We start from the raw sequence: 17,407 nt of genomic DNA, 5'->3' as shown, positions 1-17,407 counted from the left end.
CAGATTAGAGTCTGACAAGAATAGATTATCTAATAGTGAGGAAATGCAGTCAGAGCTGGTCATCAGCGTTGGCTAGATAAGGAGATTAGGGTTTAGAAACTGATGAATTGTCTAGGATGAACAAGAAGGGAGACGGATCTGAGGGGTACTGGTAAAGCTGGCAAAGACTGTGAGGCAGGAAACAGGGCAGCTTTGAATGGAGGGGGACACTGGAGAAAGAAATTATGTTTGAGAGGGTGGGAAATACTGGGGAAAAGGGCAGTTAGAGTGTAATAAAGAATCGGCTAAACAAGTAAAATGGGAAAGAGATATTGAAGCACTGATGGGGGACGGGCCAAGGACACCCCTAAAAGGCAGTGGTGTTTGGGGAGGGGGAGAAGTTTGCAGGTAGGAAGCTCAAAGAACTTGGTTAACCATTACCATAGTGAGCTCAGAGGGACATCTGGGACCGGCTGGAAAGGAGGCTCTAGAAGATACCCAAAGAGAGAAGATGAGATGAAAAAGCAATGAGGGCACACAAGGGACAGAGCACAAGGGGAAGACATCACTAGCCTGGGGAGAGAGATGAGAAGGAGCAATTAAGTTTGTGCCACCAAGTACACACTTTCGTCCCAGCCCTCGGATGCAATCCAGCACTTCAGAGCCTTTCCAGCCCTCTCCTGTGTCCAAGCTACAGAGCTACTTTCTATTTTAAAGAGCAGCACATTTGCTGTGGATGGGAGTACCTGCAGGAATGAGGAGTTCATATCATGTTATTAACCACCACCTAGCCCAGAAGCAGCTACTGATCTGTTACAAGAAACTTAAGGGTTTTTTTGTACAACCCTTTCTGATCTTTGAGTTCAAGTAGTGGTTGCTAACCTAAGCATAATGCTACTTATTATACTAACACTTCTTATAACAAGCAAGAACTTGAAAAGTTGTAAACAGGAACCATCAACATTATCTAATGATTCATCTAGCCTTGTTAAAGAAGCTGTATAATTCATTAAGTGTATTTTGGGAGTTGGTTTGCCATGAGTGATAATGCCAGAGTTGACTTCTGCAAGGAACATTTTTCTCATTATTTTAATCTTAGAAAAATATTAGAATTACAAAAAAGTATCATTAATCAAATCTGTTTATTAATTTCATTAGTGAATACTGCTATCAGAGTAGGAAAGCACCTCTGAATCACTGTTTATCAACAAAGATGAAGTTGGGCTCAGAAGAAATCATCCGAAACTGGACAATGAGAGATTAGGTCAATGGATTTGCTGACTGTCTTTCTGGTCTGGCCACTAGCAGTGATCAATACCTAGCTACAGGATAATAACATGCAGCAATGCAGGGGGAGGAGGATGGGGCTACACCTTGGTGACAACCCATTCTCAGATCAGTTTAAGCCAGCACTGAAGACTGACCCCTCTGAATACATCGATCGAGTGTAGACCTATATTTCAGTAACTCTTATTTGTGCTTCAGAAAGCCTGCATTGCAGGAAACTCTTTCACTTGGAGAAAAAAACATTTCACTTGCATTTGGGGGGTGGGGGGAGGGAAAGGCAAGCCTTTTTTAAGACCACACATTTTGAGGACCCTATTGTCTTGATATCCTTGGGATATATGACTTACATCTGGCAGGTAAATAGGAACTGTGTTGACAAAGTGATTTACTTTTTTTGGATGTGAATCAAGTTCTTTTTGTTACGCATATGCTTACACACACATGTGCAAGTTTTCTTTGCAAAAGACAAATTGATAGCTGCACATCCAGCTTATTATGTTTCAGGAAGGACAAAACCAAACTGAACTTACAGCAACTATGAAAAAGGTGTTAACTCACTAACCTGAACTGATAGGTTTATGCCAAAATCAGATGAGGATCACGAATTCCCCTCAAAGAAGGCATTTATTATTTCAGCATGCCCTTTAAAATCGCAAGCTGCATTTCCTAACTTATCCTCATGGACTTTCCTGTACCTCCCCTACCTACTCCAATATTTAGAATGCCTTTCCTTGTGCAAAGCCCCTCAGGTGGCGGTTTAATGTTTCCCCCACCGCAACGGGGAATCACTCTCTTATCTGTTCCCTGCAGGAGAGACATTCGGTTTTGGTCTACCTCAGTGTTGTCCTTTGTGCTATGATCTAAAACCACCTCAGGTCTTGCGTTCCCCACACTCACTGACCATGGCTTTCTCACAGCGGGGTATGGATACATCCTTTTTTTTTGTTTTCCTTTTCTCTCCAGGATCTGCACCCTGCAGGTATCACCCTGAGAGTCCTTGTCCCCTACAGTGCCAAGTGATCTTAAAGAGAAAACAAACAAAGCCTTATTTAGGAAGATTTCAGGTGACAAGACTGAAAACAGAAGTACCACAACTGTAGAACGCAACCCAGCTGATATTTAGCCAGATACCTTCTGAGATGGTTTTGCCTCCCTTGCCCAAACACATCCCACTAGCTGGAGCAGGGAACACAAGTTTTACAGCACCCACAAGTTTTACAGCACCCACGTGTCAGCCAGGTGTGGGCCAAGTTCTGAAATTTTCTGAAGGTAAGTTAGAGGAGGAAGATTGGGTCCCAGCTTCCACTCCCTTCATCACTTCAACAATTACCATTACAATCGTGATTTTCATTTAGCACCTTCAGTGGCCTTAATATTGATAACGCTTCTTGACAATCAATTCTATGTTAGTTTTCAGTGTTCCTTTACTGTGTTTGGGGTTAACATCTTAAAAATATGATAAACACGTTGCTAGTTTTGCTTTGTGAGCAGGAAGAAACTCCCTAGGTGACACCCTATCTCTATTTTATGACTGTTAAGTAATGCCTACACCTTATCATCACACTGAATTATCTGAAGACTGAACCCTGACCTCATCTAGAAGATATCACTGGACTTACTTAGCCTCTGTTCTGGAGTCTGATTGTCTCATTTAATGGCAAAACCCCTGATATCTTAGATACATGGCTTCATCCTACACCATTTGTTCATCTCACAGCAGTTACAGATTCAAAACATCAGTAAAATTATCTGTGAATTTTTCTATGTTTCCATGTTCTTCCAGTGGTTAAGTTTTCAAACTTTATTTATTTATTAAATTACAGCAATATTGTGAAAGTTGTCGTAAGAAACAATTAAAAAATTATTTTCCTTCAAGGGAAACTGCTGAGTTAGAATGTGTATTTCCAGCAACAGATGTTTGTAACATCAAATAAAATAAATAGAAGTCAGTAATAGAAAATTCCTAATTCTAATTCAGTTTTCTTCCTGTGACATCCCTCACTCCCGTCAAGTTCCTTCAAAATGTGACCCAAAACTCTCATTTGTTCATTCTCCTTCTATTTTGCAGTACCCTCTTCTTTGGAAACAAAGATCTTCTATTTTGTAAGTAGGACTTTGCTACCATCCCTCCTCCATGCTTGAAGCCCTTACTCATACTCTGGTACCAGAACTGCTGAAACCAAATCAGGTGTAAGAAGATGATCACGGAGCATTAGCCCAGACACAGGAATCTGAACAAAGTTTTGTGCCTGGGCTGTCTGACATCAACCAGAAAGTTGTTAAAACATCCTAAGAAAGATTAGCCACTTCTAGAAGCTATTACAGAATCTAGAGAACCAAGGACATGACTTTGTATTTTGTGACCGATTTATAACTAATAGCAATTTCTCTTCAGGATGCACTTGCACCTACATGTGGATGGATTACAAAAATCAGTGCTAAAGAACACTGTTAGCATCAATTGTGAATTCGACACTAGGTCAACAATGCTTAGTGACTCTGGAAAATCATCCCTATAGGGTGATTCATAAAGACTGTGGTGTTTTGGGCTCCATATTCAAAAGGGCACTGATTATTTTTGTTGGATACAGGAGGGACTAAGTGCATGAGATGGCTGAAACACACAGAGTAAACTATACAAAACAGGCGAAGGGAGTCAAGTCTTGCGCTGACTGGCATACTAAGGATTTTAGTTTTGACTTCTATAAAATGAACTAATTTTGGTCTACCTTCCCAACACAGCTACATGACCTTCATGCAAAAGCCGTGTTTCTGCACACTCTCCTGCCTTTTACTTTAGCAGTGTTTGCCTCATTCATGTCTGCGCTTCAAGAATGTTGCAGAGCTCAAGAACTTAAGCATCTGCAGTTACATATCCTAAGGAAGTCTCAGGAACTGAGGATACTCACTCAAGAACGATTATGCATCTTACTGTCTGCAGCCTCCTCTGGAGAACAGTTGTCCTCCACCTCTTCCTCTGAGACCACTTAAAGATGAATCAACTTACAACTTGACACACCTAATTATTACATGCTGCTAGCATTCAAGGTTCTGTCAGATAAAGAAGAGGGTGTAGTCTCCAAGCAAACATGCTTTTCTGCTCTCAAATCAAAGGCTTTCCTTTAATTAGAGTAATCTAATTAATTTAGGTCCAAATGAAACTTCACAGGTAAAGGCAAATCCAGATGAGGCATCATAAATAAGCAATACAAATCCCCCATTCATCCTGTAATGACTAGAGGTTTTCAAAACAAGCCTTACAAGGAGGCTGAGGTCCCCTATTGTTTCTATCAGGGAAGGAAGAAAAAGCTTTTTTAATCACCTTAGTTTGAAATATGTTTATATAGAAGATGACTAAATGAATAAATACAGTAATCTAAAAAGTTTAAAAAGCAATTAAGAGAGATTTAAAAATTAAAGAGTTAAAGCTATTAGAATGATGGGCAATCATATCCTTCCCTTTGAAACACTTCTGGCTATTAGCCTTCATTTCCTGGTTATGGAAAGGCTGCTCATGTTTTTAATTTAGAAATTTCTAACAGGGGGAATCATTAATCGACCCCACATTTCACCACAGCCAGAAATCTATACTGGATGAGTATACATATTAAATCCAAAATTTAGTCATATTCTGGTACTGAGTGATGGGTCAGCTGTCTAACCAACTCCCATTCGCTTTGGTCCAAACTATCTTTCAGTACGTGCTATCCATTAATCCCGGCAGGAAGAGATGGCAGAATGAGCCCTGCATTATTTTTCCAATCTTTCTTCTTTTATTCTTCCAGCTACAGTGGCAACGTAAGATGAATTACATGAAAAGAAAGCAAGCTGCAGCATAGCTGGATTTCTGCAACAGGAAAACTGGCTTGTCTCTCTTTCTTTGCACCTGACTAGTGCTTATCTCCAAGGTAGCACTGCTCAGACAGACTATGGAAACATAGAAATTGCTCTGGAAAAAAAAAGAGCAGACCTTTTGCCATGGCTCAGAATGCAAAGCCCTCTGGAACTGACAAAAGAAAGGAGGAGTCTCTATTCTCATCTCTGGACTCTCACAGCCCACCAACTCTAGTTTATCTGTGGTAGCACATAGTACACTGCTTTTTTTTTCGAGTTCTTTCATGCATCTCCTGAAAAGCATCTTGAGACAATGGCCAAACAACTGAATCAGACAAAAATTTAGGGAACATGATGCTAAGAAACGTGCACAACAATGCTGCCATTTCATCTGAATGCATACACAGGTAAAATTATTCCCCCCCTCTTGACCTGGTTAATGCAGACAAACCCCACTTTCAGTTGAGCAATTATCTGATCAGAATAGAAGGTTATAATGACCTTGGAGGAAGGTCATTAAACTTTTTCAAAAGCAAGCCAAACAGATTTTTAGAGAGGAGTCATATTTTGGTTTTTTTTCAGCCAACCAGTTGGTGTAACAAACTTTCAGAGACTGAAGAAGCACTTTTCTCCCTTAAAGCAACTCTGCTTTTTTTCCAGCTATATCTTTTGGTCTGATAAAATATATAAATTACTGCCTATAAATATTGTTTTTCAGAATATTACAGATGTATCAAAACTACAACTGACCAAGATATGTTTCTTCTGCATTAAAAAGTCATTTTAGGACAAACTCTGAAGGAAGATTAAGCCTGTACTTCTGAAGTGCCAATAACACAGCCACATTTCACACTGCACAAATGAAGACAGTACAGATTTAAACAGGCCAAATGAAGTTAGCAGTAAGCAAAGTACACTTCCTCAAAGCACTTCTAGGATAAACTCCAAATGGACGAAGCATAGGACAAGATTACTGACACCGGCTGACCTACACACCTTTGTACCAGAAGATTCCCAAACATCAGGATTAGGGCAACAGAGAAAGCATAAGGAGGCCTCCGGCAGGTCATTAAGCAGAAGGCGCTGGCATTTGAAGCATGCATATAATATAAAGAAAAACATTGCTTGAAGGCTCCCAGAAATAAACGCTTAAGATGAAGGCAAACAGGTATTCAATAGCAGCTTTTAGAGAACAATGAATCCTGCACATATTTTCCATTCATTTAAAATCAAATCCACCTAATCTGTATTCTTGCTTTCTGCATTTGCTCTCTGTTCTTATTATTGCAAACAATTTGAATAGGTGGAATATTCTTAGAAACTGACTATTAAGCAATTACTACAAAGAGATCACTTTGAACTTAGCATAGTAAATATGCACACTGAAGGCAGAGTGAACCAGTGTAGCCTAAACAAGCACAGGGGGGGAAAAAAAAGCAACTCTGCGTAGCCAAAGTACATGTATAAGATAAGTAATGGGCAGAGCTGGCTTCTTATGGCTTATATTCACTCCAGCCACATGCTCCCCCAGATCCTAGTCTCCCCAGTAAATCTACAGAGGGTTTCCGAAATTAAACTTCACGATACAATTCCTCTTTTGCCCTTCCCACTTCACATAAAATAACAGATCTCATGGCTGCTTTTTAAACAGCTTTGTCTGCTCAAGGAGAGTAATGCTTCTGTCTTTTTTTTCTCCACTTGGGCTCCCCCACTCTAAACCATACTCATCTATTCCCATCTGGGTCTAACAGCTGAAGGATCAGCCAAGAAGGCATGATGATATTCCTTCAGCATTACATTACAAATAGTCAGACACAGGAAAGTACAGGTGTCATCAGAAATCTTAAGTCACAAGTATGGTCTTCAGCTGAAAAGAAATGACACAAAGGTTGCATTCTCAGGAAAGTTTTCCCGATCAAAGCCCAGGTTTTCAGAGGCACCTGCCTGGTACGCAGAACATCTCACAGACTCATGAAACATCTAGCTAGTCCTGGTGAACCCAGTAATAACTAGAACCAATGTAGATTTACATCATCTAACAAAACTCAAGCGTTTTTTCTGCACATACTCTCTGTGTGCTCATTATAATGATATCAAAATGAAGGTTCAGGTTGTTCTGTTACCAAAAATAATTCTACTTCATAGAAAGATATGAAGACATGACTACCCAAGTGAGTTGCTATAAGATATGGTTGGGTGTGGATTTACAGCACACTAGGCATTTCAGAAAGACTGGCCTTGAGCATGCCCTTATTACATGGTGCCAGTGGGCTGCCTCCACTATCACTGCACAGTAGCTAACCTCACATGTGCTAACAAAGGGGAGCTGTGTGGTTTTCACCAGCCAGTGGCTTATTTTTATAAATACAAACACTTCCACCACTATGCTGTTCGGCACTTAATGGATTGGCACAAAGCAAGACTACATTAAGTCACTGTATGTACTACAACAAGGACAACTGTCTAGATTTTCTTTTTTTAATCAAGTGATGCAGCACAGTCCCACCTGCTTGTGTGAACCTTTTTGAGTTACCCAGAACTAAGCTAACAACAAATACCCTTGTGGGCATTCAGGAACAGTACTGGGCAGGTACTGAGAGACACCAAAAAGATGTGCTCTATTTTAATTCACATTTTTCCAGATAGGTAAGATGCTTCAGTTAGATTTTTAAAAGAGGTGCTACATATTTGGCATTGCATTACTATTATCAGCATCTGCCTACAACACTCTGAAAATAAACCTTTCATTATGCCCAGACATGATTTACAGATACACTCCTTCAAACAGAAACACTGTGTGAGTTTTAAGACAAATCCTTTCTTATGTCCAGATCTGATTTACAGTTAATTTCCTTCAAATGAAAATGCATGACGCACATTTCCATTTGCTTTCTGCCAGAAACTTCTATTTTTAGATGCAGGGCAACTTTATACTCCTTTAATACACCTACCACTCCTATGGTGTACTTTAGTAAGGGCTGACACATTCCACTAGATAAATAAATTCTGCAGAACTGCTGACAATATTGTATCAACGTTGATAAGAACAGCAATGTGTCTGGACCTCCTGCTTGATGGAAGTCTGCTAAAGAAATTTTCTCTCTTTTCTTTCTTTTCCTTTTTCTTTTCTTTCCTTTCCTTTTTCTTTTTAATTGTCATTTTTATATGTGGAAATAAAACAGAAAAAGAAATAGCTCTCTAGGTATAATCCATACTGGAATCAAATTGCTCTGATACAAAATGGCCTCCTCCTTCTGTCAAGCTGGGGCTGCTCTAGTCTTCATTGGCTCCCATTTTCAAGGCACAAGGTCTTATGTCACCAGCTTTGCCCAATGTTGCCTCCACCTATGTCTCTCCCATTTCCTCACACACCTTCCACTTTCCATGCTCTGCCCAAATTACTGATGACTGACTATTTTGGATTCTTCATCCACTCCCAACTGTGGAACTTCTTATAGTCCACTCATGCTGGTAGAAACAACCTCTCAGCCAGTATCTACCAAATATTTTCCCTCCATCAAGAGAACCCAGGAAGCTCCTGTTCCAAAAAAACCCAAATCACTCCACTGTTAAAGATTATGGGGATATGTAGAAAATATGAAATGTTATGTACTGTGCCTTGTGTCCAGTGCTTTGTCTGGCATATGTTTAGTAACATATAGACAAGACAGACAAATATTTTGTTAGCTAGAGGAAAGTACTGAAATTGCTTTCTTTCTTGTTTTGTTCTTCTTTTTTTCCCCAAGTGACAAAGCTGAGTCTAGGTTTTTAATAAAAGTGGAAACATGTGGCACACATCTGATATACACATATGGGCTTTTTATTTTCTCTTCCCTATCTTAATATCAAGTCAAATGGAATTTTCCTGATTAGAAAAACAGTTTATCTATCTTGACTTTGTGATGGCCTGTCTTTTATATTTTATGAAATTATGACAACTGCAAAACCATGCATTCACTGCTCTTTCTAAAACTAAACAGCTTATTATCTACACAAAGTGTGCAAACACAAAGAAATCAGACTTCATTTAGTAATTTCATTCTCCAGAGTCCTCTGCAGCACAAGTAACGCAGAGTGCAGTGAAGATCATATACCTCAAGTACTGCGTTTCAGGGATCTGTAACATTCCTTGCTGCAAGCTTTGGGAAAGAATCAACTTCTGCTAAGACATTTTTCTTCTATTAGCTAAATTATTTTGAGTTATTTGAAACTATGAATATTTGTCCAAATGTTTACATTACTGAGCAAATGTTAGGTAAATTCCATCCAAACAATGAAGCAACTTCCAGCAATGTGTAACAGAAATAGCACCTCCCTTACATATTTACTTTAGTAAATGTCTAAAAGCTATCCTATAATCAGTTACTGCAATGAGAAAAGAAAGACACTGGGAGGATCGCAACTCTTGGAACAAAAACTCTTTCACCATTTGGTAGATAGTATCTGCGTAGGAAGAGAGACTTTGCACTCACTTTCATTTCTCATGGATGTTCTTGCTTATCTATTCTCCTCAACGCTTCCAAATTATTTCCTGCTTTGACAAAACAAAACTATTTTTAGAGAATTTCTCAACTCTGGAAAAAATGCTTTAAAATAACACTAGGAAAGCCTACTAGAATGAAAAAGATTTCTGCCCCCACCCCCACTGAGCCCAACTGGCACCCGTTCAATTTAAAAACCAAGATCCTGAAAATAATTACACTTAAAATAATGTACAATTCTGATCATTTAGGAAGTTTGTGAAAACACAAATGCAGTAGCTCTATAATGATTATGAAGTAGGGAAACAAGTGTTTAAAATTAAGAATCAAGAGTTTTATCAAGGATACAGCTATATAAGCACATCCTTACGATTCCATAGATTAAAATTGGACAACATGAGTATGGAGTATGCAGAAAAAAAATCAGAACTGTTTTAACTGTAATCAAAAGTTAACTTTAACTGAAGAACTTATTAGGTTACAATATTACTGTTTAGTTATTTTTGCCATATGACATTTTCTCCATTTTCTACAGAACTAGTATAAAAAGTGTCACCTGTGCAGCTCACAGAGCTGTCTGCAACACTGTGAATGTTTTTCCAAAACCAATGCCAGAAATTCTTCAGACTACCTGAAAATACCTATAACACATTCCCTCACATTTCAGAACAGACCTCCAACTATCATGGAGCTACAGCACCTTGTGTCAGCCACATGTTTTCAGAGAGCTTCTAGATATGTAGGAGTACCACCCAGATTTTAAATGAATGAAAGTTCTTCCTTCTCTAAATCGAATCACAAAAATATCATTGGCTTTGAACTAAAGCGTTAACAGTAACTATGTGTGGTATTTAGGAATATTACTGTAAATAACTATGAAGTCTGCATTAGGATTAAATAATATGATGATAGAAAGTGGAAGCAGCGTACAAAAACTAGACCAGAAAACAGCAATCCAGCGTCCTGTTGCAGAAACCAGTACAGGATTTCCATTGCTGTTCGTTCTCTGTGGACAAATCCCAGGCCCTTGGAGAAGGCAAATCACCATCTCTTATTAAGAGCTGTCTTGAGAAGCAGACTTTCGCTGGATAAGTTTGTTATATTAGAGCAGCGTTTTGAAGGATAAAAGACAAGGCAGATAATGTATGGCATGATGCATATCCTGCCTCAGTTATTTCTCATCTTGCAAAACAGATAATAATACTTCCCAAATTCAGCATGGCACAGAGTGATGGTGTTTTCAGCTATTGCTGACACACAATGCTAGTAACTCAAACTGAATTTGGCAAAGGGACTGAATTTAAAACAGAAGTCTCTCTTGGGAGAGGGAACTTCAGGAAACAATCTCACTTCCCAGTGCTGACACCTTAGTGACATAATACCATGATGAAGCTTTATTTTACTGCCAAGTCTGGTATTCTCTTGTAAATCTAATTCAAGCAAAGAGGTCGTCTTTCCTGCATGTTTACTATTGCTCTTCAAGCACAGGCAGCACCAAAGTTCTTGTGAGCAAAGACACCTGGATCAGCTTATGCTTGAGAGAAAGTGGTGTTCTGTGTCACACTTCGAAGCGTCTTGTTCAAGTCCCACCTCAGTCCAGTCATATTTAATTTCTCTGTCACAGCACTTTGCTATGAATTGCCCCCCCAAAAAAAAATCTTTTAAAGATTTTTAAAGCTTTAAACTCTATATTAGGTTTGAAAATGAAGTCACGAAATTACCTGACAAAACACACAAACTGTAGATCCAGACCTAGATCACAAATGAAAAAAAACCACAACATTCACAGAACAGCTCCATAAAGTTAAGTTGCTCTTGTACTGTAATTCAAGCATCTTAAGATGTCTAAAATCATATGACATCCAAAAATAAGAAAAAAACATTGTTGTAACTGGTAATACTCAAATCTGGGCACGAGTCTGGACATTGCAGAGCACCCTTGCAGTGCTAATGGTGCAAAAGTCAAGCTGATTCAGTCTGAATGCGAATGTTCTCCTTGAAACCTTTTGGGAAGGGAGGCGAGTTTAGTTTCCACATTTAAACCTTTCTCTGATGTCAGCTAAACGGCTTGTTTTAAAATATCAATACCTGAATGCAAACTTGGGCTATCTACCCAAAGCACAAAAAGTACAGAAAGAGAAGTAAGCATCCAGCCCCAAGCTGTGGAAGGATTGCAGCCTGAAAGAGAACTAACAGGTTCCTGTTAGAAGCATTTACAGATGCTTGCAAGTGGGCTACTTCATTCACTAAGAGTGCCCTGCAGCTTCTCACATGATCAAAATATTACACTCTGGAATAGTTTGAGGATACAAGAGCTCCCTTGTGAGTTCAGGCTGCTGCCAGCATAACTTTGGAGCTGCAGGGCAGAGGACAGCAGCTACAGCAAAGTTCCACCCATGAACCAGAGTTTAAGATCACACCATGTATGGTGAACAACAGGTAAACAAGAGAAATGCTAAGTGAAAGATACAAGATGTTCATTTAAAATAGACTTCACCTTGCACAACTTGGAACAGAGTATGACCTAGCGAGCAAGCAGTGCCACTTCCAGACAGAGGACTGCACTGAGAACTATTCTTCCTACATAAAATACTCCTTGCATGTACTTTGTGTAGTATAAAAGGGATGCAACCACAGCAAAATGAATAAACCTGCTAGTGCTTTACAGGAAGTGTCTCACTACAGATTGGACAATCCCACTCTAGGAAATCAAGTTCAATTCCGATTACAAATCAAACACACCAATAACTGAGCCCACATGCTGTTGCCATATGAGTACATGCATGTTAGCATGTCTGAGGGATATTATGGAATAAAAGTCAGATACAATCTCTAATGCAAACAGAAAACCTAAAAGGGAAATTTGGGTCTGTTACAGAATCTTAAATCTAAAAGTCTGTAGTTGTAATACAGAAAAAGTCATAAACATTGTGGGAAAGTGGAAAGTATAAATTTCACCTACAGTTGTTCAGAACCACTCCCCCATCTCTCCCCAGATTACAATTAGCAGGGATGCACCTGTTTTGAAGTTCTGCCTTGAGACAACTCAGTTCCAACATGCCTACAGGGACTTTGTCACACCTTCATTTGGGTAAGAGATAACTTTTGCAATCAGAGTTCTTGGTGGATTTTGTTTGAAAAAATACATAATTGATGATTTTGTTAATGCACTTTAACAAGTTATGTTGCATTTATTTACTGCTTCTCTTAGACTTTTCCTGACTGTAAAGACTTGTAGATTTCTGTTGATGCTAATGTTATGAAGAGAATCCGATGAGGACATTTACTGACATCTTCTAAGCTTTACTTTTGTTGCTGTAGGATTAAGCTAGGAGGGAGGAAAAAAGAGGAGGGCGCACTCTCCCCTTGCTGGGAGATATCCTTCAGCCAGGACTTTAGAATCTGACCATGGATCAGTTTTGCTGGGGTAAGGACAGGGTGGCACAGGACTTTGGCTAGAGCCGAGATCGTGCCAGTAAAATGTCAATATACCAGAACCATGACAGATCAGGTTGTGCCTTCAGTCAGTACTGAGCCATCAAGCTTCAGGTCAAGGAAGTAGCAGTAATCTAGAAAGACAAAATATACTAGGGAGTCAGGGAAGCAGGGACAGAGTATCTCTTCACTCTCCTCCAACCGCAATTTGCTTAAAATCCCTTACCCTTTGGTCATCTCTATCTATTTCAGGCCTGCCTGAAAACCAACTGAAGCCAACTCAGTGTCATTCTTCCTGAACGAGCCAGTCAGGTCCTACTTTCTCTCAACGTTCAATAACTTCAAACCTTCTCCAAAATACAGACTGCATCCTTTATAAAAGGATATCACATCTGTTATTTGGAATGTGATCATTTCAATACTCCTGCCAACTACAGCAATTCTTCATATTAAAAAAAAAAAAATCATTCTATTTTTGAAAGTATTTTAAAGTTTAATGAGTAGGAAGAGAGAAAAATAAGACACATTGTAATTAGCCACATATTTATGGATCACCACAAGTCCTCCAGTGTGAATCTCCCATGTACAAACCATGTTATCTTAATCAGGAGCACAGTATATCTATTATTGTAGATATCCCTGTAGTTGAAATAATACTCAAAATGTGTATGTCATCTAGCTGGGAAGTAATTGAGAAGTGAAAGCCCAGTCATAGAGTCACTTCTGACTTAGATCAGTGTCTGCTTTTATTAGAAGACACAGATCAACCCTGAGACTCACCTACTAAGCAAAGAGTTTCAACTCAGAACACTGGTAGAAGTGAAATGCGTAGTCGGGAAAATGAAAGCCTGGTTTACATGTTACTTGTAGGCAGCATTTTAGTAACATCAGTGTCTTTTTATATAAACCAACAGAGCTGAGTGCTTCATATCTTTTTGTTACTGTAGTCTGGACATTGATACCGAGTACAAGGAACTCTTTTTATCCGTGAATTGTACGTCATATCACTGAGCATGCATGAGCACAGTATGTCCAATCTCTATCATAAGTTCTGCTGAGAAACCAGACCAACAAGTAGGTCTGATCTAGCTGTACCCACAAACATAGCAGGTATGTAACAAAAAATTCTGCTTTTAATTGTGTCCAGCAGCCTCCAGTGTTATTTTACAGGGATAATCAAACACGGAATTTGGCCTACAGCAATTTGCTTTTAAGTTGCATTCAAACATCAAGATTAATAGGTACCACAAAAAAATAATCATAACCCTAAACTCTGGACTAGTATTTTATGTCTTCCAAAATTATCTCAGATACATTGCTAAAAATCATTGCATTCAGTTCTTGCTCTCCACTTTCCCCCCTTTAGACTGGCTCTATTCTTTCACTCTTTAAAGGACACCCGGCTACATCACTCATCCATCCTCTTTGCTGGTATTTCCTATGTAAGCAGCACAGCAGCAGCAAAACAGGAAACCACAAACCCAGGCTGTGTAAGAAGGGAAGCTGATTTCATTTTAAAACAAAACTAATTTCATTCACTCACACCCTCATATCCACATACTCACAGGCACCTAGATATGCGTGTCCAAGTAGTATGTGCAAAATTCAGGTGCCAGATTCCTGAATCCAGGAGATCTGTATAAGACTCCTTGTGACAACACAGAGAAAAAGGGACACCAGCCTTTGAGTTCTTACCATGTTGGGCTCCTCTGAGGTTGGCAACTGCATGCTGGTTTTGGCCAGGCCTTTTTGTAACTTTTAGGAACTGTCAATAATCAGTCTGTCCATCTTGTCCTGCCTCCAAGAGTCATCAGGATTTTCCCATTTGCTCAGGTCCTTTGCCTCCTGATCACCTGCACGTAGACACATTAGGATTTTGATGACCTGCTAATCTAAGTGACTTCAAACGCATGCCATTCTTATAGCCCTACTGCTGCTTTTGTTCCTTCTGGTATGTCCAACCTCCAGACATTCCCATTCATGCAGGCCTTAACATATCTATTACAAATCCCCAAAATTTCAGTGATCACCAACCATGGAAGAGAACTATATAAATCCTAACCCTCCACAGAGAAAAGCAGAGAAACAGTTTCAGTGCACAGCAGAATTGCACAGTTTTTTAAGGAAAGCAGTGAACTAACCAAAATTTGGCCAAGGTTATAGGCAGGTTGTCTTCCATAGAATCATACAATCAACTAGGTTGGAAAAGATCTTTAAGATCATCAGGTCCAAACGTTCTCTCTCGAGGGATTACTATACAATGAAAAATGTTATAGAAAATAAATTTAGAAGAGATTTATTTCTAAGTATCACAAAAAAAAAAATCCATAATTCTCATCTGCTTTACTCACTAGCTCATCTTCCTGCCTTAATAATGCTTTTTAGAAAAATAAAATAACTAAACATTTGGGCTAGCAGTATGTTGTATTTCATGCAACTGACCAAAACTGATCAAAAACTGATCAATTAAAAAATAATATACGCTATCTGGAAACCACAATGCCCACTGATGCCTTTCATCCTCCTCCTCCATTTCAATATTCTGAACATTAGCCAAGTACCTGAAGCATTGAGCCTAGTACAAATTAGCTGGGACATCACAAATACCACATTTCTGAAAGAGAAAACAAAGGGCATTGTCCATTTGCTTCTAGTCTAGTAGAATTCCACCACAAAGAGGATATAGTTAATTCAACATATGGAAAGATGAAGTTTCTTGTTCTGCAGATAACTGCAACATATGAAAGCTCTGGTCTTTGTGCTATCCTCAGGAAACCACAGGTTACCTCAACAGTCTAAAATAAATACATGACCAGATGAATAAATTCCTTACCCCTTGTGGGTCTTAATTGTAGTGGCTGTTTAAGAGAATGATTTTTGGGCACCTCAGGGCAAGTCTTCATCTTCATAACAGAATTTATATATAAATTCTCTTGAGAATTACAAGATGCAAAATCAATATCTGAAGTTTTCAGTTTAATACTAATTTAAGAAAAAAAAAAAAGTACTGCTAAAAATGACTGCACCTCTAAATCAGTAAAAGAATCACTATGGTAAGAAAAGAGGTTTTTTTTTTCAAGTTCTATTTTGAAACTTACACCACTTTTGAAAGTTAGGTCACTTTGGAAGAAGGCCTTGAGCCTCACTTTCTCAGGTGGTTAGCACGCACCCTCATGTCCAGATTAGAATCAAACATTTTTCAGTTAAGCAAACAAATATTTGGTTTGTTCAAAGTAAAGCATGTTCAATGACATACTTAGAGAACATCAGTTTCACCATGCAACAGCTCTGCTGCCATGAGACTGAATTCCTTTTGTACGACAGTAAAAGTATGGGTTTGCAAAGAGGGTCTTATTTCCTATACTAGGTCCTAAGTTGTTATTTTCTTTTTCTCATTAAGAATAGGCTCACTCTAAGAGATAGGGCTCCTGGTGAGAACTGTAAGAACTAAAGCTGACAAGATTCTTTACTTTATCCTCTAGGTCAAGTAGAGGAACTGCAAAAAAACACCCAGTCTTCTGATTCACAGGAGCAGGCTGCGATTGTCCAATTAGAGCTGTAAAACTGCCAGCTAGGAGCAGTAGCCATATAATACCGCCTGGGGGAAGAATGTCAGAACTCCCACGCTACCTTTATATCCCATTACAACTTACTGCAGCCCTGAACTTTGCTGGCAACCAACGGTCTCCAGAATGATTTGTTAGCAGCTCTATTACTTACCCTAAAGGTATAGTTGAATGCATTTTGTTTGCTTACAAGTGGGATTTCTTCTCTTCTACTTCCAGAGATGGTGCTGTGGTTTGTTTTTTTTTTCTTAGAATTCCTCCACAGTGGAATCTCCATAGAGATACCTATGTCATTTTGCATCTGTCTCCTTGAAACTCACCCTCTGACAGCTCCTTTCACCCCCTCTCCTCATTCATATGCATTCTCCTTATTGGTTGTTATGAAGTGATCTCTGGTGAAGTCTTCCCCTCTCCTAAATGTTCTTGTTATTACTACCATTGCTCCATGGCACAAGCTAAACCAGCTCTTCCCCCCTAAACCAGTTTGTGAAGCAAGAAATTAGTCACAACTCCAAAAGCAACAGCCAGCTTGGTGTAGCAAGAGATCTTCTTAGATAATACTGTAGTATATAACAAGATACAAAGACAACTCTACAGATATTAAATACAGGCCACAGAAACTTACTAAACAATTATGACATATTGTCATATGTCAAGGCTTACATATGGGCTTCAAGCTTTATCAAGTACGTTTTTCAAAGCCAAGCAGCATCAGGAGCAACCGCAGGTATTGTTACAAAAATATACACCCCTTCTCCCTCCTGCAAAGCAAAACAGTTAACTAAAACAAGCTTTTGTTCACTATTTCTCTCCATCCATCTTTTT

The sequence above is a fragment of the Pezoporus flaviventris genome, unplaced genomic scaffold, assembly GCF_033815535.1.
Source record: "Pezoporus flaviventris isolate CSIRO_AGI_PZ_B2104156 unplaced genomic scaffold, CSIRO_AGI_Pfla_v1 ptg000002l, whole genome shotgun sequence".
NCBI classification, from domain to species: Eukaryota; Metazoa; Chordata; class Aves; order Psittaciformes; family Psittacidae; genus Pezoporus; species Pezoporus flaviventris.
The sequence above is the reverse complement of the archived record's forward strand: the minus strand, read 5'-3'. Positions refer to the sequence as shown.